This window comes from Bos grunniens, chromosome 25, assembly GCF_055505025.1.
Source record: "Bos grunniens cultivar Pamir isolate PY7600 chromosome 25, Bosgru_T2T1.0, whole genome shotgun sequence".
Taxonomy (NCBI): Eukaryota; Metazoa; Chordata; class Mammalia; order Artiodactyla; family Bovidae; genus Bos; species Bos grunniens.
In genome coordinates this window covers 368574-392495 of record NC_141189.1, presented here as the reverse complement: position 1 = coordinate 392495, position 23922 = coordinate 368574, and the positions used below count along the sequence as shown (strand labels likewise).

The window sequence follows — 23922 nt, the reverse complement described above, 5'->3', positions numbered from 1 at the left end:
GTCTTTTCCCCGCTGTCAGCCCTGCAATCTGGCACTATATGCTCCTTGTTCCATTGGAGCTAACACTTCTGTAAAAGGAGATCTAACTGTCAAGAGTTCAAAATTCCAGGGGTCTGTGGAGTCCTGCCACCAATTCACCCCCCAGAGTTGTGTTTGAATCAGGTAAAAACGCTCATTACAGGCTTAGGATTGAGGATACTAAAGTGAGAACATGAATAAATTTAGAACGTTTGGAAAGTCTGATTTTAAAAGTATTTGTTTATCTTTAAAGTCCAATAAGAAAATTTTACTCTTGCTTATTTTGTCTGAAGAATAAACATGGAAAGATACTGAAAAAAAAAAAAGCTACGAAATTTGAGGCTTTGAAGAAGGGAATTAAAAGAGAATGGGTCTCATGAAGAGTAACTCCTTTCAGATGGAGAAGCTGAGAGGAGAAAGAAATTGATTTAAGAAAATATCTTACTATTAGAGCTGAGGCCTTCTGCCATTTAGTCAAATTTTCTTTTCTGCATGCAGGGTCACCTTATACAGACTCGTACAGACACACAATACAGCTACCATCTCCACTGATATGCAGAGGGGGTGCCCTGGCCACCGCTTCAGACCACCTTGTGGGCACTCAGGATGCTCAGGACTCTGTCCTGTGTGTGTCTGGGAAGTGACTCCTAGGACGTCCATCCACTGAGCCGAGTTCCACTCTGTTTTGAAGCAGCCCTTTAAATCCCTGAGGCCAGCGCCCCTCTCTCATCACATAAAATGTCCCCCCGTGTGTCACTGCTCCTCATCAACATGGCTGCTGCTTTTATAATCAGTCTTCAGATATGGTCACCTGATTCTATTATTTTTTATTATGCTGAAGTCAATCAAGTGTCTTATATCTTACTAGCATATTAATATGTCAGATTCAGAGAAATAATTCAAGTATGAAGCCAACTGATTATCCTCCTATCCATATGAAGTATAAATATAATATCTGGGAGATGGTGAAGGACAAGAAAGCCTGGTGTGCTGCAGTCCATGGGGTCGCAAAGAGTTGGACACGACTAAGTGACTGAACAATGATAAAATATTATCTCAATTGATAATGAATGTACAGTGCATAGGGAAAAGTGGGAGAAAAGTGGTTTAAAAATTGGATCAAGCTTATCTGGTAAAATTAGCAGTTGCAAATATTGTTTGAGGGAAGAACATAATGAATTATGAAAATTTCCTCTTATGTGAAAGGAAAAAAGCAAAAGTCACAGAACATTCTCAAAGTAGACATATTTATTTATTTAGAAACTGCTTATTTTCTGTGAACCAATTTCCATTTTAAGAGTTTGTGGGGTTTCCATAATGGCTCATGGTAAAGAATCCTGCCAATGCAGGAGACATGAGTTCAATCCCTGGTCCAGGAAGATCCCATGTGCCTTCAGAGGAACTAAGGCCGTGAACCACAACCATCAAGCCTGTGCTCCACAGCCTGGGGGCCACAGCTCCTGATCCCACGCTCTGCCACCACTGAAGCCTGGGGGCCCTGGGGCCCACGCTCCATAAGAAGAGAAGCCGCTGCAACGAGAAGGTCAGGCACCACAACCAGAGTGCTCCCCGCTCACCGCAACCAGAGCAAACCTGTGCAGCAGCAAGGACCCAGCACAGCCCCCACCCAAGAAAAGAGCCTGTGAAAGAACAGCTGAAGCCCACGCAGTGCTGTGCCTACCCATCCAGTGGCCTGAGCAGTGGGCGCTGCAGGCCAGCCTTCAGGGGGATCTGCGGAGTAGGCAGCGAGCTCGCTGCCCGCCTGTGGACTAGGCCAGCACCTCAGATCCAGTAGCGTTGTGCTCAGCTGCTGAAGTGACCCATTCACGGTGAAGTCCTCCTTGGTCAGAGCTTGCTCAGCTGCCACCTGCTCTTCCCCTTTAATCTCTTCAGAATCTGCAGATGTGGAGATCAGGCACGACCTCCCAAGAGTGTTCACAGGAAAGGATGCCGCGCACCGGCAGAACTTCCCGGGTGAGCATCCGCCAAGTCAGACCCACCGACTGAGCTCCCTGGTTGCCGGGAATGGGTGGTCTCCAGAGTGCAGATGAGAGTCCGTGTCACACAGACCGATGGTAAGAAGTTCACATACATGCCTCTGGGAGAGGCTGGCGGTCGGCCCAGGGATCGTAACTACCAGGAGTCTTAGCTCCTGGAAGCTGCCTGGGTCTGGTTAGTGGAGGCTCCAGGAGCAAAGCAGCAGCAAACTGCAGCTCAGCTCGCTGGCGAAGGTTCCTGGAGGACGCAGCAGGGACAGTAGCTGGGTTTTCAGTGGCAACGATGGCATGAGCTGCCTACAGAAGCTTCTCCCAGGTTCTCTTCGGATTCCTAATGTGGACGCCGCCACTTTTCCTTCTGTAGGTGTACTGCTCCATTGGGAAGTAAAGGTCGGTGCCACCTAAGAGGGCCCCTGCTGCAAGGAACGTGATGACGTCGTCCTTCATTTGCCGGACAGCAAGGACCCAGGATAATGTAAAAGATTCACTTCACATTATGACAAGAATCCAGACAGTGCCGTATGGACCACTGTCTGGGTAGTGTGGGAAAAGCCTGAGAAGATGTTTTAGAGAAGCCAGATAATCTTTCTGATAAAACAAACTTGACTTTCATTCAGTTTGTAGAAATAAAGCTGTGAGTTTTGTTCTTTAGAGGTTTAAAATTTTTGGTAACGTCTTGGCATTTCTGAGAAACTCAGAATACATGTACAAGGCTCAAGAACCTAAAAATATAAAATAGTTCATATTACATTGTTCTTCCTACCCCTTCCCTTCTTGTCAAGTCCTTGCTGCTTCCACAGTCAGCCACGTTTTTGTTTCTCAGGGATAGCTTTCAGAGGTGTATTTTTTTTTTCTTCTAAGTATTTATTTGGCTGTGCCTGTGGGACCTTTTCCATGAGAACTCTTATCTGTCGCATGTGGGTTCTAGTTTCCTGACAAGGGATTGAACTCAGGCCCCTACAATGAGAGTGCAGAGTCTTAGCCCCTGGATCAGGAGAGACGGCCCAGAATGTCATTTTATGGATACACAAGCAACTATAAATATCTATTTCTTCTTCACTCCACATGTGGTGCTAATGGTAAAGAACCCACCTCCCTATGCAGGAGACATAAGGGACTCAGATTCAATCCCTGGGTCTGGAAGATCCTCTGGAGCAGGAAATGGCAACCCACTCTAGCATCCCTGCCTGGAGCATCGCCATGGGCAGAGGAGCCTGGTGGGCTACAGTCCATAGTGTCACAAAGTGTGGGACGTGACTGAGTGACTGAGCACAACCACATTTAAAACCATACATGGTCGCACACTGTGCACAATGTTTTATGTATCTTGCTTATATTCAGCTGACACTATCTTGGGGAATATTCTCTCTTGGGACACTATTTTCCACAAATCAGTCCACTGAATAGATGATGTACTATAATATGCTTTACTGGTCCACGTTGGAATAAACACTAATATAAAATGACATCTTGACATCACAATAAACAATGTAATGCATAACCTTAGCCTAATTTATTCCATTGCAGGAAAATGTATAAATTTCTAATGCATTAGGAATTTCTACAAATCTAATGGATTTGTAGCCTGAAGTATTTCCAACTGAAATACAGCATCTGATAGGATGTTGCTCATAAACTAGCACGTTGCTGGATTCCCCGCCCCACTCCCGAGGAGCTATGCAATGATCATTTCTCTTTCCTTAAGACTCGACCTCTCCTCTCCCAGATTTCTCCCTGATCTTTTTTCAAAAACATTCTCCAACCTCTTCTATCCTTGTGACTTCTCTATAATCTGCTCCTCTTCTTAGCACTGTCCTTCATTCTCACGCCCTCATTGCCTGGCCTGGTCTCTACCTGCCATCTCAACATTGCCCATCATTGCTCCACCCACTCCCCTAGAGATGGTATCAATATGGCCAGATAGATGGTTGAGTATATAAAAATGGTTCATGGATGATACTGAATCACTGAGCCTGGATGAGAAGGAGACATCCACAGGGGAGTCTAAGGTAGCTGGGGAAGAAGGAGAATTTAGGTTTTATCTGTGGTCTTCATTCAGGGGAAGATGCTACAGAGCCCACCAGGGAAGGAGAAGTCAGAGTCAGAGGTAAATACTTGGGAGGTGGTGTCCAGAAATTCCAGCAGGAGCTCTGGAGAGAAGAGTGAGGCAGAGTGCCTGCTGTGAGGCTGCTGTGAGTGTCGGGCAGGGACACACACGGGGCAGCAGAGAAAGGAGCAGGAAGGTGATAACAGGCTTCCCGAGGGAGGGAGGGTGTCATGGTGATAGTGATGTGCACACAGTTACACATGTCATGGAGATGAGGGAGGACGGAAAAGAGCCAGTGAGAGGGGAGGGCGGATGCAACTAATACATCCTGTACACTGTTTCCTGAGAGGCCAAGAGCAGAGGCCGAGAGAGAGGCTGAGCCACAGCACAGGACACAATGAAGGAGACATCAGTTCAGTTCAGTTGCTCAGTCATGTCCGACTCTTTGCGACCCCATGCATCGCAGCACGCCAGGCCTCCCTGTCCATCACCAAGTCCCGGAGTTCACTGACACTCACATCCATCGAGTCAGTGATGCCATCCAGCCATCTCATCCTCTGTGGTCCCCTTCTCCTGCCCCCAATCCCTCCCAGCATCAGGGTCTTTTCCAATGAGTCAACTCTTTGCATGACATAAACATAAAAGTTGATAAATAAAAACATAGGTGTTCAAGTCAAGATTTTGATAAAACGCTCTTTTAAGGAATACAATTGGGATTTTAAGGAACTCCTTTTAAGGAATATAGAAATAAAATTGCAGGTGAGATATTAACTCTTAGATGATGATTCACAAGAATGACTCCCTTGCCTAAAGAGTGACACCATCAGAAGCAATTCTGTGCAGAGTTGAGCAGGGAGACAGCACAGCACCGTGGTGGAGACACGTGGTCGATGGAGACACTGGGCCTTCACGGGAGGAGGGGGTTCCTGAAGACCCCGCACGCCAGTGTGCCGACAACATCGAGCAGGAGTTACTTGAGCCATTGAGAGTCACTGTACTTGAAGGGGTTTTTGTTTAAATATAATTTTATTTCTTTTGGCTGCCCTGGGTGTTCTTTGCTGCCTGCAGGCTCTCTCCACTTGTAGCGAGCAGGGCCTGTGCTCTAGTTGGGTGGTTGGGCTTCCCGCTTTGGTGGCTCCTCTTGCTGTGGAGTGCTGGGCTCTAGGATGCCTGGGCTCAGTCTTTGCGGTGTACAGACTTAATTTCTCTGTGGCATGTGGGATCTTCTGGGGACCAGAGATCGAACCGGTGTTCCCTGCCCTGCAAGTAGATTCTTAACCACTGGACCACCAGGGAAGCCCCTGTACTTGAAGTTTTCATTGGAGCTACCTAAAACATGATAAAAGTGATCTCAGCAAAAGGGGGAAGGAGCAGTGAGTGCACGGCCTGCCTTCCACCAAAGAGAGCCTGCTGGGTTTGCACAGACCCCTTTCCGTTTCTGAATCGCAGTTGTCATTTACTCACTTCCTCTTTTTCCACCTGAAACCCACACATCTCTTAAATTCTCCAAGCAATCTTCCTGGTGGCTATCTTCCATGGAAGTAGAATTTCTAGGCAAAAGATTCTATGCAATCTTTCTATGTGAATATCAGAAGAAGGTGAACATTTTGTTTGAGGTTATGGTTCTGGAAATTCAGAATTAAATATGTTTCAGCTCACATTGGCCAAACCTGCTGTACCTGGCCTCAGCCTCCTGTATTTTAGCTGGCTCAATGGTGTCATTAAGGTCCTGGGATCCCTCTAGCCCCTCAACTACTGCATCCAGCTCCTACGGCATGGCAAAAGAAAAAAAAAAAAAAGCTCTCTGGTCCCATTAAGATCCCTGTTGATTGCAGATCCTGTGATCTTGCTGGTGCCTTGACTTACTGCAGCTTCCTAAGTCCTTACCTAGGATTTGTTGGCATAAAGTTCAACCAGGAAAAACAGAAAACAAAACCTATTTTAGTGTGTCTCTTGATATTTGGTTTTGTTTTTACATTTGCAAGAGCAAAACAGAGAAAATGAAGCAAAAGGTACTTTCAAACATATGTGGTTAACTGATTTAGAATTACTGATTCAAAGAGTGTCTATAAAAATAAAATGTGACTTCCACTTCCAGCTTTAAGAGGAACAGTATCTGAACTTCCTCACCTGGCACTGGTAATTAGAAAGCTGAACAAAATACTGGGAACAACTGTTTGCAGATCCTGGACAGCAGGCCATGCAGGACTAAGTTCCTAGAGTGAAGATGCATACACAGATCCATCTGCAGACTCCTGGCTGTCTGCCTTCAGGCAATTTCCATGCTGCAGGTACAGGGAGGGGAACCCAGATGCAGCCCAGGAAAGCCCTGATCTGAGAACACAGGTGAGCCAGGGAGGCACAGAAGATGATATGTGTGGGGCAGGGGATTGAAAAGAAACAGCTACTCAGACAGAAAGAATGATTCCAAGTGCCTAATGAGCCCGCTGAGTCTCTGTCATCTGATCACACACAGGTGAAATTCCACAAGGATGAGCAGGAACAACTTTTGAGGAAAGAATGGTTACTGGAGATCTATGCATTGAGTGGGACTGGATGCCATGATCTTAGTTTTCTGAATGTTGAGCTTTAAGCCAACTTTTTCACTCTCCTCTTTCAATTTCATCAAGAGGCTCTTAATTCTTCTTCACTTTCTGCCATAAGGGTGGTGTCATCTGAATATCTGAAGTTGTTGATATTTCTCCTGGCAATCTTGATTTCAGCTTGTGCTTCATCCAACCCAGCGTTTCTCATGATGGACTCTGCATATAGGTTAAATAAGCACAGTGACAATATACAGCCTTGATGTACTCCTTTTCCTATTTGGAACCAGTCTGTTGTTCCATGTTCAGTTCTAACTGTGGCTTCCTACAGGTTTCTCAAGAGGCAGGTCAGGTGGTCTGGTATTCCCATTTCTTTCAGAATTTTCCACAGTTTGTTGTGATGCACACAAAGGCTTTGACATCGTCAATGTTTTTCTGGAACTCTCTTGTTTTTTTGATGATCCAGGGGATGTTGGCAATTTGATCTCTGGTTCCTCTGCCTTTTCTAAAATCACCTTGAACTTCTGGAAGTTCACGGATCATGTATTGCTGAAGCCTGGCTTGGGGAATTTTGAACATTACTAGTGTGTGAGATGAGTGCAATTGTGCGGTAGTTTGAGCACTCTTTGGCATTGCCTTTCTTTGGGATTGGAATGAAAACTGACCTTTTCCAGTCCTGTGGCCACTGCCGAGTTTTCCAAATTTGCTGGCATATTGAGTGCAGCACTTTCACAGCATCATCTTTTAAGATTTGAAATAGCTCAACAAATAGTTGGAGAAACAGTGGAAACAGTGGCTGACTTTATTTTGGGGGGCTCCCAAATCACCACAGATTGTGATTGCAGCCATGAAATTAAAAGATGCTTATTCCTTGGAAGGAAAGTTGTGACCATCTTAGATAGCATATTAAAAAGCAGAGACAGTACTTTGCCAACAAAAGTCCATCAAAGCTATGGTTTTTCCAGTGGTCATGTATGGATGTGATAGTTGAACTATAAAGAAAGCTTAGCACAGAAGTATAGATGCTTTTGAACTGTGGTGTTGGAGAAGATGCTTGAGAGTTCCTTGGACTGCAAGGAGGTCCAACCCTGGGTGTTCATTGGAAGGACTGATGCTGAAGCTGAAACTCCAAAACTTTGGCCACCTGATGTGAAGAGCTGACTCATTAGAAAAGACCCTGATGCTGGGAAAGATTGAGGGCAGGAGGAGAAGGGGACGACAGAGGATGAGATGGTTGGATGTCATCACCAATTCAATGGACATGAGTTTGGGTGAACTCAGGGAGTTGCTGATGGACAGGGAAGCCTGGCGCACTGCGGTTCATGGGGCTGCAAAGAGTCAGACACGAGTGAGCAACTGAGGTGAACTGAACTGAATGCATTGAATAATGTCCAACATTCATGTGGGGCTGAGAATCCTCAGCAGCCAGAGTGAAGGAACCTCCTTGAATATGTGGGGCATTCAACTGAGACAGAAAATGCATGTATTAGAGCTGAAACTAAGAAAAAAAAAAGAGAGAGAGATGAAACTAATCACAAGCCTTAAAATAAAGGGCATATAGAATTGTACTAACAAACCTTAGCAATAATCATCAAAAGTGTCTGTTATAAAAGTAATCATTTCCTACTAGGAAAAAGCAAAATGAACACTTTCTGAAAACATACAAAGAAAACAAATCAAAAGACATTTCTATAGCCCAGGAAACTTCAAGACACTTCGGGGTCCTGTGTCAGATAGCAGGTCCGATGTATATTTCATATTATCTCATACCCATCCACAAAATGAATATAAACCCCTTTATATACACTGCAAATATGCTAGAATATTCAAGAAATTGACTACTTTCTGGAAAAATATGAATTCTCAAGACCAATATTTAAAGCAGCTATAAGAAAAGAAAAATAAGCAAGGAAGGCTGTAAAATAAATTTTTTCAAGAATTACTTCTGAAAATCATGTGAAGGCTATGCAAGCAAAGAACAACTGACTACAAAAGCACCACATAATTTTAGAGAATCAAGAATAGAGGAACAGAAGAAATCTGTATTTTGTGAACATAATTTAACCCTGATAGGAGTCGGACACAACTGAGTGACTTCACTTTCACTTTTCACTTGCGTGCATTGGAGAAGGAAATGGCAACCCCCTCCAGTGTTCCTGCCTGGAGAATCCCAGGGATGGAGAAGCCTGGTGGGCTGCCATCTATGGGGTCGCACAGAGTTGAAGCAACTTAGCAGCAGCAGCAGCATGAGAACTTGACATAAGTGACATAAAACAAAACGACACACCAATTTTACCTACTATTCTTGGTCTCCTAATCCATTAAATGCTCATTAATGATATATGAATCATTGCAGAGAAATTCTCCATCTCTAAAAAAACTTAGGTTTCCTCACAATTTTGGTTCCTTTAAAGGAAGTCAAGCTGTACAGTCTAAGAAGTGCTTGCTCCAGAAGATGTGGAATATATATATACAATGGAAAATTACTCAGTCATAAGATCAAATGAAATAATGCCATTTGTAGCAACATGGATGAACATGGTGATATCACTTTAAGTGAAGTAAGTCAGACAGAAAGAGACAAGCATCGTATGACATCACACATGTGGAATATTGAAGAATGATACAGATGAACTTATTTACAAAGCAGAGGTAGAGTCACAGACATAGAAAACATGCTTATGGTTACCTAAGAGGACACGGGGGTGTGGGGAGAGGTGAGTCAGGAGTTTGGGGTCAGTACGCACACACTGCTGTGTGTACACCAGGTGACATAAGGAGCTGCTGTGTAGTGAGGGAGCTGTACTCAGTATCTTGTGACGACCTGTAACAGGAAAGAATCCAGAAGAATATATAGTCGCTCAGTCGTGTCCAGCTCTTTGGGACTCCAGGGCCTGTACCTGCCAGGCTTCTCTCAAAGGAGGGATCACAAGGAGCTGGACACAACAGAGGGACTAACCACACAAGTCCTACTCTGCTCGTTCTCAGCCAACTTGGAGAAAGACAGGACGCCTTGTCAGCACTGCAGTAAGTTCTGCTCTAAGATGCCTGCCCTGTAGGGAACAATTTGAACATATTCTGAACTTCAGTTGTGCTTGCAAGTAATTTTGTCAGGAGAAACAGTTGGTGAAAGAAAGCACAGCTGACCCAGAGGAAACTAACCAGGCGGGAAAACACAGAACACAAGCTTAACACACAATAAACATTAAACTGACTGAGGACATTGCGGGAAGTGTCCTAGTTCATGCTCTATTTGTCCACACTTAATTGAGTGTGCTCAGTTAAGACACTCTGTGTCTAGAGTGCGCTGTCATTCTTGGCTAATTTAAAATATAGTGTATTAATAGGAAATTGGAGGCATAATAAGGCAAACAGATCAGGAGATGACTGTCATCGAGAAGAGAGTTGATGACTTAAAGTGCCCAAGAGGAGGGACAGGCCACGCCACTGGGCCACACGGGAAAGGATCAGCCTTGTCCGGAGAGGGAGGGAGGGGAACTCAGCACAGGGGCCTTTACTGTGACTCCTCAGGAGGGAACAGTGAGCTGGGTGCGCAGGCTCAGGACTGGCTGGTGTGCATGATGTTAGCGGCCATCCTCGGTGTCTGGCTCTGGGTGACAAGGGAAGGGGACAGTGGCCCGGAGCGCAGCTTAAATGTCACCTCCTCAGAGACACGTCCCCGTGTGCATCTGCAGTGACAGCTCCCCCATGTCTCCTACCCTTACCACCTCGGTCCTTCACAGCACCAGGGCCGGCCCTGTCTGCACCCGCTGGGGCTCATCACCCATTCATCCTCGGGCCCCAGGACTCTTCTCCTCCCCGCCCCTCTCTGCCCCAGCCCCGCCATCCCGCTGTGCCATTTCCCGCCCTTCACTTCATGGAGCTGATTCTTCTACAAGCTGTTCTGTTTATTCCTTGTCTGGTTCCACAGTGTCAGCTTTGCGGGAGCAGCAGAATCCTTTCTTTTTAAAGTGTGGTGGTCTTCTGTTTTACTCTCCTCTTGAATGTCAAGGACTGTGAGGTGTCGTGGCTGGGTCCCTGCCCCCAGCACAGGCCTGGTACAGAGCACATGCGCTCTCAGCATTTGGGGAAGAACCAGCAGTGGTAAGCCTTGTTGCTGCCCCCCAGGGGACTGTTAAAAACAAGACAACAGCCCCAGAGGAGTTGCTTAGTTAGGAACCATGCTAGCAAAATAGACTTAAATGCAGTTTTGGCTCTTCCAGAAATGAAATCTTGAACCAGTCAGCCAGGAATCTTCTGATTATCACTAGTTAAGTCATCTGCCCGAGAAAGCTTTCCAGCCTCTATTGGAAAGTAACCTCACAGTAACCACTTGGATTCTTTGCCCAGTACAACTTCCTTGTTCCTGATCCCTTATGCCTATAAAAGTCTTTTATTTTGTGCAACTCCTCAGAGTTTCTAACTGCTAAATTGGATGCTACCTGATTCATAAATCTTTAAATAAAGGCACTAAGATTTTAAAATTTTACTCAGTTGAATTTTATTTTAATAGGGCATATAGCTTATTTTGGAGAAGGCAATGGCATCCCACTCCAGTACTCTTGCCTGGAAAATCCCATGGATGGAGGAGCCTGGTGGGCTGCAGTCCATGTGGTCGCTAAGAGTCGGACATGACTGAGCGACTTCACTTTGATTTTTCAAATGGCAACCCACCCCAGTGTTCTTGCCTGGAGAACACTGCAGGAAGTGTCATAAGACGTATATCCCTGGGACATGCAGGAAGTGTCATATGTGATGCATATCCCTGGGACACGCATCACAAGAGGGCATGTCCCAGGGATGGGGGAGCCTGGTGGGCTGCCGTCTATGGGGCCGCACAGAGTTGGACACGACTGAAGTGACTTAGCAGCAGCATAGCTTATTTTAAGATTATATTTGGCTTTTAAGAGATTGTTATAGATTCAATTGAGCTTACTATGAACGATGTCGGATTCAGGATCTCCGAAGAAGATTTAGCTTCAGGACCAGGGACCAGGATTGATCACTCAAGAGCGTTTGTGTAGCAGAGTTTTATGACAGTGGGAAAAGGTCAGAGAAAGCTTCTGACATGGACAGCAGAAGGGGGTGGGGAGTGCCCCCCCTTGCTAGTGTTAGCAAGGGATGTATATACTTTTTAAATTAGTTTCTACATTAAATCAAAAGAATGTCTCAAGTTTGTGAAAGTTTTACCAGACCCATTCCCACAATTAGCATTTTAGGATAACAGGATTAGAATTTAACAGAAAGATCCTAGCAGACCCATTCCCATAATATACATTCTAAGATATCAGGATTAATCAGAAGGTTTTTAGGAAGGAGAAACTGTCCTCAAGCAGGATACATTGTTGTTATATGATCCCTAGTACAGAGTTTAAGTGGCTCAGATGGGAAAGCATCTGCCTACAATGTGGGAGACCTGGGCTGGATCCCTGGGTTGGGAAGATCCCCTGGAGAAGGAAACAGCAACCCACTCCAGTACTCTTGCCTGGAAAATCCCATGGACAAAGGAGCCTGGTAGGCTACAGTCCATGGGGTTGCAGAGTCAGGCATGACCGAGCAACTTCACTTTCTTTCACAGAGTTTAAACTCAGTTGTGTAATCATCAGTTCTGGGCCTAAAGAAAGAAAGAAACAAAAACAAAAACAAATGTCTTAAGTGACTAAGACTAAGGAATGTAGAGAGAAAAAAAAAAGATGTTTGTCCTTTCCTCCTCCTTGAGAACTCCAGACCCTCTCTCCTCAGCTTCCCCCAGACTTCTTATCAACCTGCCTAGGAACTGACTCTCACTTTGAGCACCTCTTCAGCCTGTGAGCTCCATGAGAACATCAGGCCAGAAAGATAAAAGACCTTGAGTAAATGTTATGATGACTGAATAACTGTACAGATAAAATGATTAAACAGAGTCCATGAGAAGGTTACATTCACTGAAGATTAGCTTTTTCTTCCTCCTCCCTCCCTGTTTCCAGAACAGAAGTTCAAGGGATTTATATCACCCTCACCTCATAAGGAACTCCAGTGGTCTGGGTGAGTTTTATCTTTTCTCTATTTGTACACTGGAAGACATTTCATGACTGTACCCCACAAAATTGAGAAAATTACTACTTGAGGGGCAGGGACCCTCCATGTTGTCTGAGTCAAAACAGAACAATATGTGAACACAGGATATTGAGGAGGTGGCTGGGCCCCTGGGCAGCTGGAAGGAGGGAGACAAAGGCAGAGGGGTGCTGTTTCCACCTCCCTCCTCCCAACATGACACACTTGTCCCTCTTTGTACTTAATCAATCTGATCCTGATTATCTGGAGATTGACATGTCTGCTGGCAGATGGTGTGGTCTTAGGTCACAGCATTAAGGCCACCAGACCTCAGTTCTGAGCTGTTTGCCAGACCTAGGACAAGTCTTCAGCGTCTTAGATCTGCTGTTTTTAACCCTGAACATTGACAGCAGTACCACCTATGTGAGGCCCAGAGGCAGAGGCGTCGGCACTTGGATTGGTCACTGAAAGGCTGCAGCCCCGTGAAGGCTGCCCCTAGAACCCCACCTGGAACACGAGTGGTACGTGCAATATCTGGATGAAGCAGTGAAGATGTCAGCGAGAGACACTCAGTTGGTGCCAGGACAGCATTGAATTAGAGCACTGGGCTTTTCTCCACTCACTTCCAGAGGGTCAGGCCCTATTGCCACTGGCCACATACCCTGAGTGATAACCATCTCCTGGGAACTCCAAGTCACAGCCTGATGGCTGGGCCTCCACAGGGCTGAAGGATGTGTCAGGAGCGGTTTGCCCACAGATGCTGGGCACCCCAGGGCTCTGACAGGGGCTGGTGAGGTTGGCATGGCAGGGCCCCACAGCACAGGGTATTGGGGTGCCTGGTTGGGGCTGCCATCATCTAGGGCCATACCACCATGAAGACCCCTGGTAATTTCTGAGCTCAGAAGCTAAAGCAAGGTTGAGCCTGGCTAGTACTTGGTTGCAAGACCAGCTGGAAAGACCAGGTGCTGTGGACTTTCCTGCTTGTCTCTCCTTTCATCTCTCTCACCCTTGGCCACCCTTGGTCTCTTCTTTGGCCATTGGGAAGTGGACCTATTGTTTAGCCTTGGCCTGAGTGGGTGCTGTGGGGGTTCTGACAATGGGCAGCACAGTTGGGCTGCTGTCCTCTGTGCTTGCTGGCCGCTCTGGGTTGGTGGGCAGGTTGAGTGCCTACAGGAAGGCAGTACTTTATGCCATGGAACTGTGTGCATAAAATGGTTCTAATGGTGACATTGGACCTCTGTGTATTTTCCACATTTAAAGAACTGTAGCGCGTCTGTGTGTGTGTGTGTGTGTGTGTGTGTGCATGTGTTAAAGACAGGAAAATTCTGAAGCCAAACAAAAAATTGGATCACATGATAAAATATGAATGAGCTTCAAAAACATGACACTGTGTAAGAAACCGGACCTAAATGGCCACATTTGTACAAAGCCATGTGCTTGAAATACACAGAATAGGCAATTCCATGAGGATGAAAGAGTGAGGAATGTGGAATTTAAGTGACTGATTAAGGAACATTAGGTGTCTTTGTAGGGAGATAAAATATAAAATCTTCTGGATCAGATAGTGATGATGGCTACACAACTATATAAATAGGCAATCACTAAAATATAGTGCTCAAAGGAGAATTTTTGGGTATATGATATATATTTCAACTTAAAATGATTAATTTGAATTTTTTTTCAAAAATAACAAAACCCACATATTATCCTCAGTGCTTTATTTGGTTCTCACTCTAAGCTCTGTAGACATAAACAAACATGCCTGTGTCTGTGTGTGCATGCTCAGTCGTGTTTGACTCTTTGTGACCCCACGGCCTGCAGATAGCCAGGCTCCTCTGTTCATGGAATTTTCCAGGCAAGAATACTGGAGTGGGTGGCCATTTCCTACTCCAGGATATTTTCCTGATCCTTCACTGTTTCTTCAGAATTTGTCTCCAGAGCAAGGAGTCAGCCACCACCACTCGCCTAGGCTGAGACTCAGGGCACACAGAGGAGTGGGGACATGCTCTGGTGGGAAAGAGGGAAAGCGTGTCCTGCTCAGAGCGTGTAATATGGGGAAGCCAGACGCAGGCTGGCAGGAAGAGGGCCGTTCCAGGTGACAGCTTAGATGAGATTTGGCTTCCCCCATTTGGTACTAAATAGAAAGGAAGAAAAATAAGGAAGGTGACAGTCACTGACCACGCACTGAATCCTGGAGCCCATTGCTGCAGGGGCTGGGGTCTGGTTTTCCAGGTCGGTTGCTGCAGGGCAGGGCCTCATGACTGGAAGGAGAGGTTCCCCAACTTCCCAGTGTGTTAAGAAAGTTCTTCATTTCAACATCCTTCTCTGGTCGTCTTCAATTGGATACTCTGTGGATAAACTTGAAACAGTGTTTCTGAAATTAATTGCAAACAAAGGTAATAATTACGTTATTGTTGAGTAACAATGATAATGTTAATTTTCATTATAATTAATTTCAAGATTTCTCATTGAATACCTACATTACAATACAAATATTAACAAAACCCCCCAACAACCTGTCGGGCCATCTGGTCGACCTCGCCACAGCAGCCACCAATGTCAGCTTTGTGATCCTCACACAGATGTATCCGTGTCTCATACCCGGGAAACCCAGCGCCTCCACACGGACACCATCCTTTCCACTTCTGAGCCCGAGGAGAATAGAAGGGACTCCTGGCGCCCCTGGAATAGGTGCAGCCCGACCTGCAGGAAACCCGTCTGCGGAGTCCTGAGCACTTGACCGGGAACCGTGGCCGCCTGGGGGACGACCGTGAAGGCAGCGGGACGACCGTTCCCCCAAGGAGGCAAGGAAGCGCTTCCGGCGCTCTTTGGGGAGGAGGACGGGCGGCCCGTGGTCCCTGCCGGTGCCTCCGGTTCTGGACACCAGGGCCGGCCGTCTCCGGGGAGAGGACACACGTTTGTGAATCGGGACTATCGGGGTCCATGGGGGAGGCTGGGAAGACTGGACATGTCTGCGTGCGGCCGTGTGGTCCGCACCTCCGGGCGCGTGGGAAACATGGAGAAGGTGTAACCCCGCGGACGCCGGCGCCGTGACCTTTCCTGCTCGCGCTCAGCTGCCCCGGCGGTGCCCGCGGGCAGAAGGGGCCCCGCGGCGCGCTGGTCCACCCGGCCGGGCAGTGACACCGCCCGCCGCCGCCCGCCCAGGCCGCGGACCTGCAGCCCGAATCTCCAGCGACAGCAGGCTCCTCCCGGGTCTCATGGCACCGGGAGCGTTGCCGCTGTCACCCCCGGCCTCTGGAGCTCTGCCCCGGGCTCGGCGGCCGAACCTTCGCGGGAGTCGCCAACGTTCCCCGGGAAGGGACCGGCTCACGGCGTCCGCTGGGTGGCTCCCGACGGGCGGCGCACACGGCCCCGGGCGGACCCCGACCGCCGGGCCGCCCTGACGCCCCGCTTGTCCCGCGCGTCCGCCTGGGAGCCGGCTCCCGGCCCGGCAGGGCGCGGAGACCCAGACACCAGACGGGAGGGCGGGAGCTGGGAAGACCTCCCCGGGCAGCTGCTGGAGAAGGAGCGCTCCTCAGAGATTCCCGAGGCTCGGACCCAGGCGGCCCAGAGGGCAGGCCCTGCTCCCGGGCGGACTTAGGAATTTAGTGAGACTTAGACTGTGTGGACTGTAAAACTGAAACCATGAAAGGACTGGGTAAAATCATGTATGAATGATTTTTATTCTGTGGAATAGAAAGAGTGGAATCATGATACAACATTTGTTTTAAAACAGTCTCTTCAGAAGCCATCAAAGAAATGAATGATAAACAGCCATAGATCACCTTTTCATATTCCACACGGAAGGTCCAATGATAACAACTCAGCATGGGAGGAACATTTGTGCAAATACCTGTGTACTAAGATTGTTGATATTAGTATCACTCAGTATAAAATCAGAACATTCAGGAAACAGCCATTAAGACGGATCTGGGAAGGAAATTTGTATCGGTACTGACTTGGAAAGATCTGTATGATGAATTGTTGGATAAAATAGCCAAGTTATAGGATTTCCACTGGTGCTAAAAGAAAAAAATATATACATTTGTACATTTATCTTTTAAACGAACTAAGATGGAAAGGCAAATGAATTAGAACAGCTAAAGCAGCTTTATAAAAAGAACACAATCTTTCGCATAGCTTGGCACCTGGTGCCAGAAAGAAGTGTCTTCAGAAACCAAAATGAGCCACACTGCCTGCTTTTCTGCCTCCTCCTCCTGTGGCCTCCAGGCAGGCAGCTGGCATCCTAGCCCCTTAAAGTCACTGCTCCACTCAGACAGAAGCAGATCCAAGGAGGGGTTGGTATGACCTTGGCTCTGCAGACTTGGGCTCCTCAGCCTCTTGCCTCATCCTGGGAGCCCCCAGCCAGTCAGTCATCACCCCAGTCTTCCCCACCAGAGGCGACTGGCCCCACTCTGCAGGGGACAGCCCTTGTCTCTATGAGCTCTGAGCTGTTTTCCCAAAGGAAGGATTTTCCCTTTGCACCGCAGGTATGAAGCAAGGGGATGACTGACTTTTTGCACCTGGACCCATCGCACACTTTGTCCTCACATCTGGCCCCAATTATCCCCATGAGGGTAGAAGAAGGCCTTCCCTTTACATAGGAGGTGTGAGTCAATGGGACGCCTGAGCTTTCACATCTGGACCTTTCATGCACATTTGGTATGCACTCAGCTCCTGAAGACACAAGACAGAGACAGGGTTAGGCCTCTTAGAGTGGTGTGGCCATTTCTTCCATAAAATATCCAGGGTCTCTAAGCAGCACCAGGGAGGCAAGAATAAAGAAGCATGCAATCATTCAAGCCACACACACACACACACACACACACGGAGAGACTATAGAATCCACCTGATCCTAAGGGAAAATGCAACTCTGGAATCAACCACGTCAATGTGTTATGCAGAAGATAATCTAAATGACCTGATTCTATAACAAATTTTCAATTATTAATAAATATTTGCTGTCCTTGTGTTTATTCTGAGATTACTGAGAGTAACATGGCCAGTTTTACATTACTTAAAAAAGATTTATTTCATGGGGCAAAATTTAATAAAACTTTACTTTTCTTCAAGTAAAACTCCAGCATACAGTAATTAAAATACTACTTTCCTGAGCCAGAGCTGGCAAGTTTTTCTAAAGGGCAGATAGTAGATATTTTAGACTGTCATATGACCTCTGCTGCATCTACTCAATTCTGTTATTGCAGCAGGAAAGCAGTCTTAGATATCTTTATAGACACTGAAATTTGACAGCCATATAATTCATATGTCTCACAAAACTTTATAACATTTAAAATAATAAAAATCATTCTCAGCTTTTAGGTCCAACCAGCACAGGTTGTGGTAGAATTTGACCCAGGGGATGTAGGATGCTATGGCCTGATCTATAAAACCACAGTGGAACTGTGAGGGGAAGCATGCTGACTGAAACCACCCACCCTGGCCAGGCACCACAGTAACCATTTGCACGAGTTGTTTTATGACAGGAGGTCCTGGTAAGGAACAGGGAACTAACAAGCCTCCAGCAACTGGAAGAGTTCGGGAAAGGTCAAAAGGAGACATCACAGGTCCGACCACCTCCCAGAATCCTTCTCTCTGGCATCCATCTTGGCTGAACCAAGATGTGCACCAGCAAGAAGGACTCTGAGTCAGAATGATTGGCTAAAGACAACCCCAAAACTAATCCCATCACCGTAAAACCCGAGACTGTGAGCCGTGTGGCAGAGCTGTTCTGGGTTCCCTTACCCTACTGCTCTCCATGTGGGTGCCCTTTCCCAATAAAATCTCTGGCTTTGTCAGACATGTGTCTCCTCAGACAATTCACTTCCGAGTGTTCGACAGGAGCCCAGTTTCGGGCCCTGGAAGGGTCCCCCTTCCTGCAACAGTACACCTGATGTGGAACACCCACTTTGTTCTCAGGAATCAGTGACCTGTAAGGATGTGGTTGTGAGCTTCATCCAAAAAGGCCAGCCCTGTCTTGTGATGCTGGAAACATCAGTCATCTGTGGGTGAGACTGTCACCATTTAATAGAGAATCACCCAGAGCAGCTTGGCTGGAGTCAACTCTCATCCCCACCCCCCACCTCTTCTAAGGCTCACATTTACCTGAAGGACATTTTTAACAAATTTTATTTTAAACTAGCCCTGAAAGAGAAGACACTTTTCAGACAAGCACAAATGAATAAATGAATTATAAAACTTACTACAATGTTCTCAAGCAGTTTAATATTTCACTATATGGGTTTTTTCCTCTATAAACTAGCAAGTTCCATAAGGGTGAAGGACATCTAAGAAATTACATAAACAAGATCAGAGCCCTGGGAAGTCCTAAATATCTGTCTCCTTGAACTGGGAGCTTAGGGCAAAACTTAGCAACTTCCCATATTTTAGCTTAATACTGAAAATGGATTTTAGTGATATTTCCAATTAAATTTTTCAATGCATCAGTTTAGCAGGGGACTTACCAGAGTGAAACTCATCTTTCTTGCAATAATCCAGTTACACCCCCACGAGATGCCTGTGCCTTGAGGCTGTGCAGTTAGAAACTGCCCATATTATCAGGGAAAGAGCGCACATTTCAAAGCAGGTTATGTGTTTAGGAGAGAGTGGAGGGTGCAAGGTGCGGGGAAAGGAACAAGTCCATATCCCTGGAAGGTAGAGGAATCAGGTCCTGATTCACTGAATTGGGAGCATCTATTTTCCACATAGATTTTCAGAGACGCAGCTGGCGAAGACAGCGGATTGGCGCTGAGCTTGGCTGTCCTCCCACAGAAAGGAGAGCTGAAAATACCAGACTACTGCACGTTGGAGCAGCCTGACAAGGCCGCTGCACAGAAACCCCCCTCAAAGCCTGATGTGCCAGTCAAGGTTGTGGACAAAAACAAAAAGTCCCCACAAAATTACAGCCAGGAGAAGTGTGCATCCGTCTCCCATTTAGATGCGGAGGGAGGCAGCCCAGGGTTGGTCTGGCAGGGCTGTCCCAGAAAGCTCCATTCCCATCCTAGGAATACTGTTCTGTCATCCCAGGGGTGTTTGCCCCTCCAGGGTGGACAGGGAGCAGAATGGAGCCTCCCTTTCTAGGCTGACGTTCCCAGCAGCAAGACAGCAGGAGAAGAAGAGCCAGGTTCTTTCACCTAGAAAATAGTCAACAAGTTGCACAAATTGTTTTCCCTCCATCCTGGAAGGAGAGCTTGTCTCATAAGCATCCCAGCTTCAGAGGATGATGGGAATGTCTGTAGTCTCGGGCAGCCATGTGCTCAGTTCAAAACTGAGTGTGCAATCACCCTAGGAGAGAAGTGACCAGACTCCTAGGAGCCAAATGGGCGTGTCTGCCATGTTCCCTCTACCCACGCCCTTCCTAGAGCTCTTGCTGTATGAGAGTTTGTCCTTCAAATTGCATCCATTCACATTTCAGGAATGGGCTGAAAATCATGAGTTCATGGGTGGTTCTCATTAGATTTGCTGGTAGGCCATTGATTGAACTCCACTGCTAACTCACAGAGTGTCTCTGGCCAGGGGTGGCTCTGGGGCAGGCAGTGTGGGCGAAGAATAATAAGGTACCCAGTGGGAGCACCAAGGTGTCAGCAGAGGCATCAAATCACAGGGGAAAGGAAAACACGGGGATACACTTGGGGTCAACACCCACATAGTGTTGTAGGAAAATAACTAGAATTAAGTAATTACTTCCCTGATGGTTCAGATGGTAAAGAGTCTGCCTGCAGTGCAGGAGACCCAGGCTTGATCCCCAGGTGGAGAAGATGTCCTGGAGAGAGGAGTGGCTCCCACTGCAGTATTCTTGCCTGGAGAACCCCGTGGACAGAGGAGCACGGCGGACTATAGTACATAGCGTTGCAGTCAGACCTGACTGAAGCGACAGCATGTGTGCACACAGATACCTTAACAAGGAAACTAGTGAAGACCAGAGACATCAGAAGAGCCTAGACCTTTGAAGAGCTTCGAGAGTGCTCCATGCCCAAGATGTAAATGGAGAGTACATGGAAGGCGCCGACTACAGCTCCCCCTACGGCTCCTCTTGTCTGTCTCCCCCATTAGTAGGTCAAGAATGAACCAGGGGACCCTGAGTGTCTGGGCAAAGCAGAAGCCCGAGGGCAGGACCCACCCTCCCTGGCCAACCCCCTTCCTTCTGTCTCCACAGCCCAGGGGCCTCAGCCACTTGTGCTCCATGCCACACACCCGTGTAAACAGGTGTTATCACTTCTCCTAAAGAGTGAAGCACACTGGCGGAGAACTAGCACCTCCCAAACAGTGACACCCAACTTTAGACTAATGTGAAATTTAGGAAAATACAAATTGATGTTAAAACAGCTTATAACATAGCTTTTATTTTCACCAATGCCTGCATTATACAATTAGTCATAAGTAATCTTGTTCTAAACATAGGCTTTTAATTTAGAAATAATGCTGTTTTCTACTTTTTCAAAAATGTACCTTTGCAGCCAATGTTCAATTCCTCTCATGTCTTCTTAACCAAAGCAGACTTTTTTTTTTTTTGCATCTTCAGAGACCCTGTCAGAGTGTTTCCTGAAGGTTAGGTGAGAGTTTCCCGGGTCACAGTTATCCCTTCTCCTGTTGCCAATCCCTTCTCCTGTGCCAATCAGCACAGGTGTTTTTTTTAACCATAAACGCTGGTTCTGAGAGCACTCGCTGAGTGACTGGCTCGCATAGACACGGAGCACTTTGTCCCCATCAGCGTCTGTGGCTGGTGTGGCCACTTGGAAGCAGCCTGGCATCCCGGCCCTCATGCTGGGCGAGCCACCCTGCTGGCCCCTTCCCTCACCGCTTCCACCCCCAGGATCCCAGGGCGTTAGACCCTCGGGGCCACTCTGTGCTCCTACCTGACCCCTCACGGGTATGGACAAGTCATCCTTGTGCCCGTCCAGGAGGAAGGAGGTTCCGTCACAGCCCAGGGAGACCCACGGAGGAGGCTCCATCCCCTCAGAGGCTCAGGACTCCTCACGGAGGTGTAGGGGGATCTTGGCAGCTGAAGGAGCCTCAGCGCCTGCCCTCTGGGTTCTCACCTGCTGAACAAAGACTGCAAATGCCTCTGGAAGTGGGGTGGCTGTGGGGCAGGTGAGACTTGAGTGGGTCCAGTGTGGATGGCAGGGGTTTCTAAATTGCAAAGCACAGGCCAAGTCTCTTCTGAGCTGGAAGTATGGACCGCTCAGAACCTGCCCACCAAATGGAGGGATTGGTTGGCATCCTTGTTGAGGCAGTCTGAGCGTGGGCTGGAAAGGAATCTCCAGGCACAGCATTTCAGAAGGCAGTGGGTTGATTACAAACAAAGAGATAATGTGGGCACTGCCAGCACAGTGGGCTGACCTCCCTGGCAGTGGGCTGACCTCCCTGGCAGACCAGGGAGATTTGGCAGTTTTTGTGGGTTTAATAACCAATTTTTATGGCCTCAAGACAAAGAAAATTCCTGCTGTAGGGCTGGCATCGGGTGATTGATTAGGGTGCTATGGGGTGTTTACTGGAGTGGGCATCTTTGCCTAATTGGGAGTCAGGAAGCTTGTTAGTGATGATTGGGGGTTTTGGCAATGGTTACAAAGGGCTGAGTTACCTTCACAAGTGTCGTTGGTCCTGGGCTTGGCTTCTGTGGCCTTGGACAGGACTCACCAGTCCTGAGTGTAGGTTTCTTAGAGAGAAATGAGATGGTGGAGAAGGAGAGCTCCTGGTGAGAGCCTGGACCTGACATCCATCCTTCTTGATCTCAGCACAGGAGCTACGGGTTTCTGTGTGTGCAGCTGTCCCCAGGTCAGAGCAGCTGCCTTCTGTGGGCCTGATGTTCAATCCTGATTACGTAAGACAGATGCAAAATGAGAGTTAAGACCTTCGTCAGGTTGTCCTCTGACTCCTTCATTCACAGCCTGGAACAGTGCTTCATGACACCTGCTGTCCCCACTACACACTAAGGGCTCCCTCCCCAGAGCACGTTCATGGAGGCCCACTTTGTTCCTGGCCCATTCCAGACACGGGCTCAGCTGTAGGTCAAGCAGGAGGCTGCAGACCCCAATTCTTATATGAAACTAACAGGCTCAGAGACAGAAAAAATAAAATGTATGCAAAGTCCAATGGTAATACGTATCTTGGGGAAAAATAAAATCAGGAAGTTTAGGTGAATTTCAGAATGTATTTAGAGAATAATCAATGGGGATGTCAGAGTGTTCTGAGCTGGGAGTGCAGCAAGTGCCAAGACCCTGAGGCCACAGTGGAAAGCATGTTCAGGGTTTTAATAGTGTGGATTCTTTGATTTTTCTTGAGTCTATTTTCCTTTCTCTTTTCTAGCTCATTAATATAAACCTGGGCACCAGTTTCTTGAATTCAGCATATTATATTGTGGTGAGTCAAAGTGAAAGCTTCAGTGATTTTGGATCAAGTGAGCACCTGTTTATTGAGTGGTCTCCCTGGGCCCGGCACTCTGGGAGTAACCAGGAGGCTGTGGAATGGACATGAAGGTCTCCCCCTTGATGACCTTGGTCAATGAATTTCCACCATGTCCTGAGGCCCCTTTCACTCCACTTTCTCCTCACCTCACCTGGGTCATGAATTCTGGTCCAAATGCTCTCATATATTTATCCTCTGTAATTCCTTCCAGATGTTTCTAACCGAAGATCCACCAAACTGCTCAAAGGCAATGCAGCCCCAAATGAGTCCACCCTTTAAGGGTAGCCACTAATCACCCTGCCCTCAAGTCCCAGGAGTGGCATCTGCCTCGTCACAGCCAAGCACCTCCCACCGTGATCCCACCACTGCAGGGCTCCCCACTGTTCTCTCCAGCCTCAGACTGCACACTGACCTTCACCTCTGCACCAAGCCACTCCCCTCAAGCGGAGGGCAATTGCACACAGAACACCATGTGTGGTCATTGCCGGTAAAGAGGAGCTATGCCAGAGCAGAGGGCAGAAAGATTTCCCTGAGCAGGTAGAAACAGGCCAGTGTGGCAGCAAAGTTCACACAAGGGTTGAGGCCGGCAGCACACTGCAGCCCCTTCCCCCAGTTCCCCAGGGGGGCCTGTGATCTCAGGCTACCGTCTTGGTGGGCTGCCTCCTGTGTTAGAGGGATGCCCCGTTCATTCACTCATCTTGTGTTTGTCTTTGCACCCAGTGCCAAGCTTCAGCTAGATAACTAACTCACCCTTAGAGACCCAGTTCAGAAGTTGCCCACTCCATGAAGACTTGCTGATGGCCACCCCTTCTTCTTGGTGCATCTGGGCTCATCTGAAACTCCCCAGGGCTCTGATCATGTTTGATTACCTCTCCAGCCT

General features: G+C 47.4%; 3 long non-coding RNA genes across 4 annotated transcripts; all 3 read right to left on the bottom strand.

Annotated features, from left to right (window-relative positions):
* Positions 1 to 11089: 11089 nt before the first annotated feature.
* LOC147344640 (uncharacterized) lies at positions 11090 to 16065 on the bottom strand. Of its 2 annotated transcripts, none has more exons than XR_015155074.1 (3): positions 15155 to 16065; positions 14817 to 14997; positions 11090 to 12219 (listed from the first exon to the last, which is right to left on the bottom strand). It is a non-coding gene; the product is annotated as an uncharacterized LOC147344640 (long non-coding RNA). The 2 variants fall into 2 exon arrangements; XR_015155073.1 differs by having other exon boundaries at positions 14817 to 15012; positions 15155 to 15917.
* A 237-nt stretch (positions 16066 to 16302) lies between these two features.
* Positions 16303 to 19771, bottom strand: LOC147344639 (uncharacterized). Its single transcript, XR_015155075.1, has 2 exons — positions 19103 to 19771; positions 16303 to 17315 (listed from the first exon to the last, which is right to left on the bottom strand). It is a non-coding gene; the product is annotated as an uncharacterized LOC147344639 (long non-coding RNA).
* A 1177-nt stretch (positions 19772 to 20948) lies between these two features.
* On the bottom strand, positions 20949 to 21676 carry LOC147344638 (uncharacterized). Its single transcript, XR_015155076.1, has 2 exons — positions 21494 to 21676; positions 20949 to 21164 (listed from the first exon to the last, which is right to left on the bottom strand). It is a non-coding gene; the product is annotated as an uncharacterized LOC147344638 (long non-coding RNA).
* Between the last annotated feature and the right edge of the window lie 2246 nt (positions 21677 to 23922).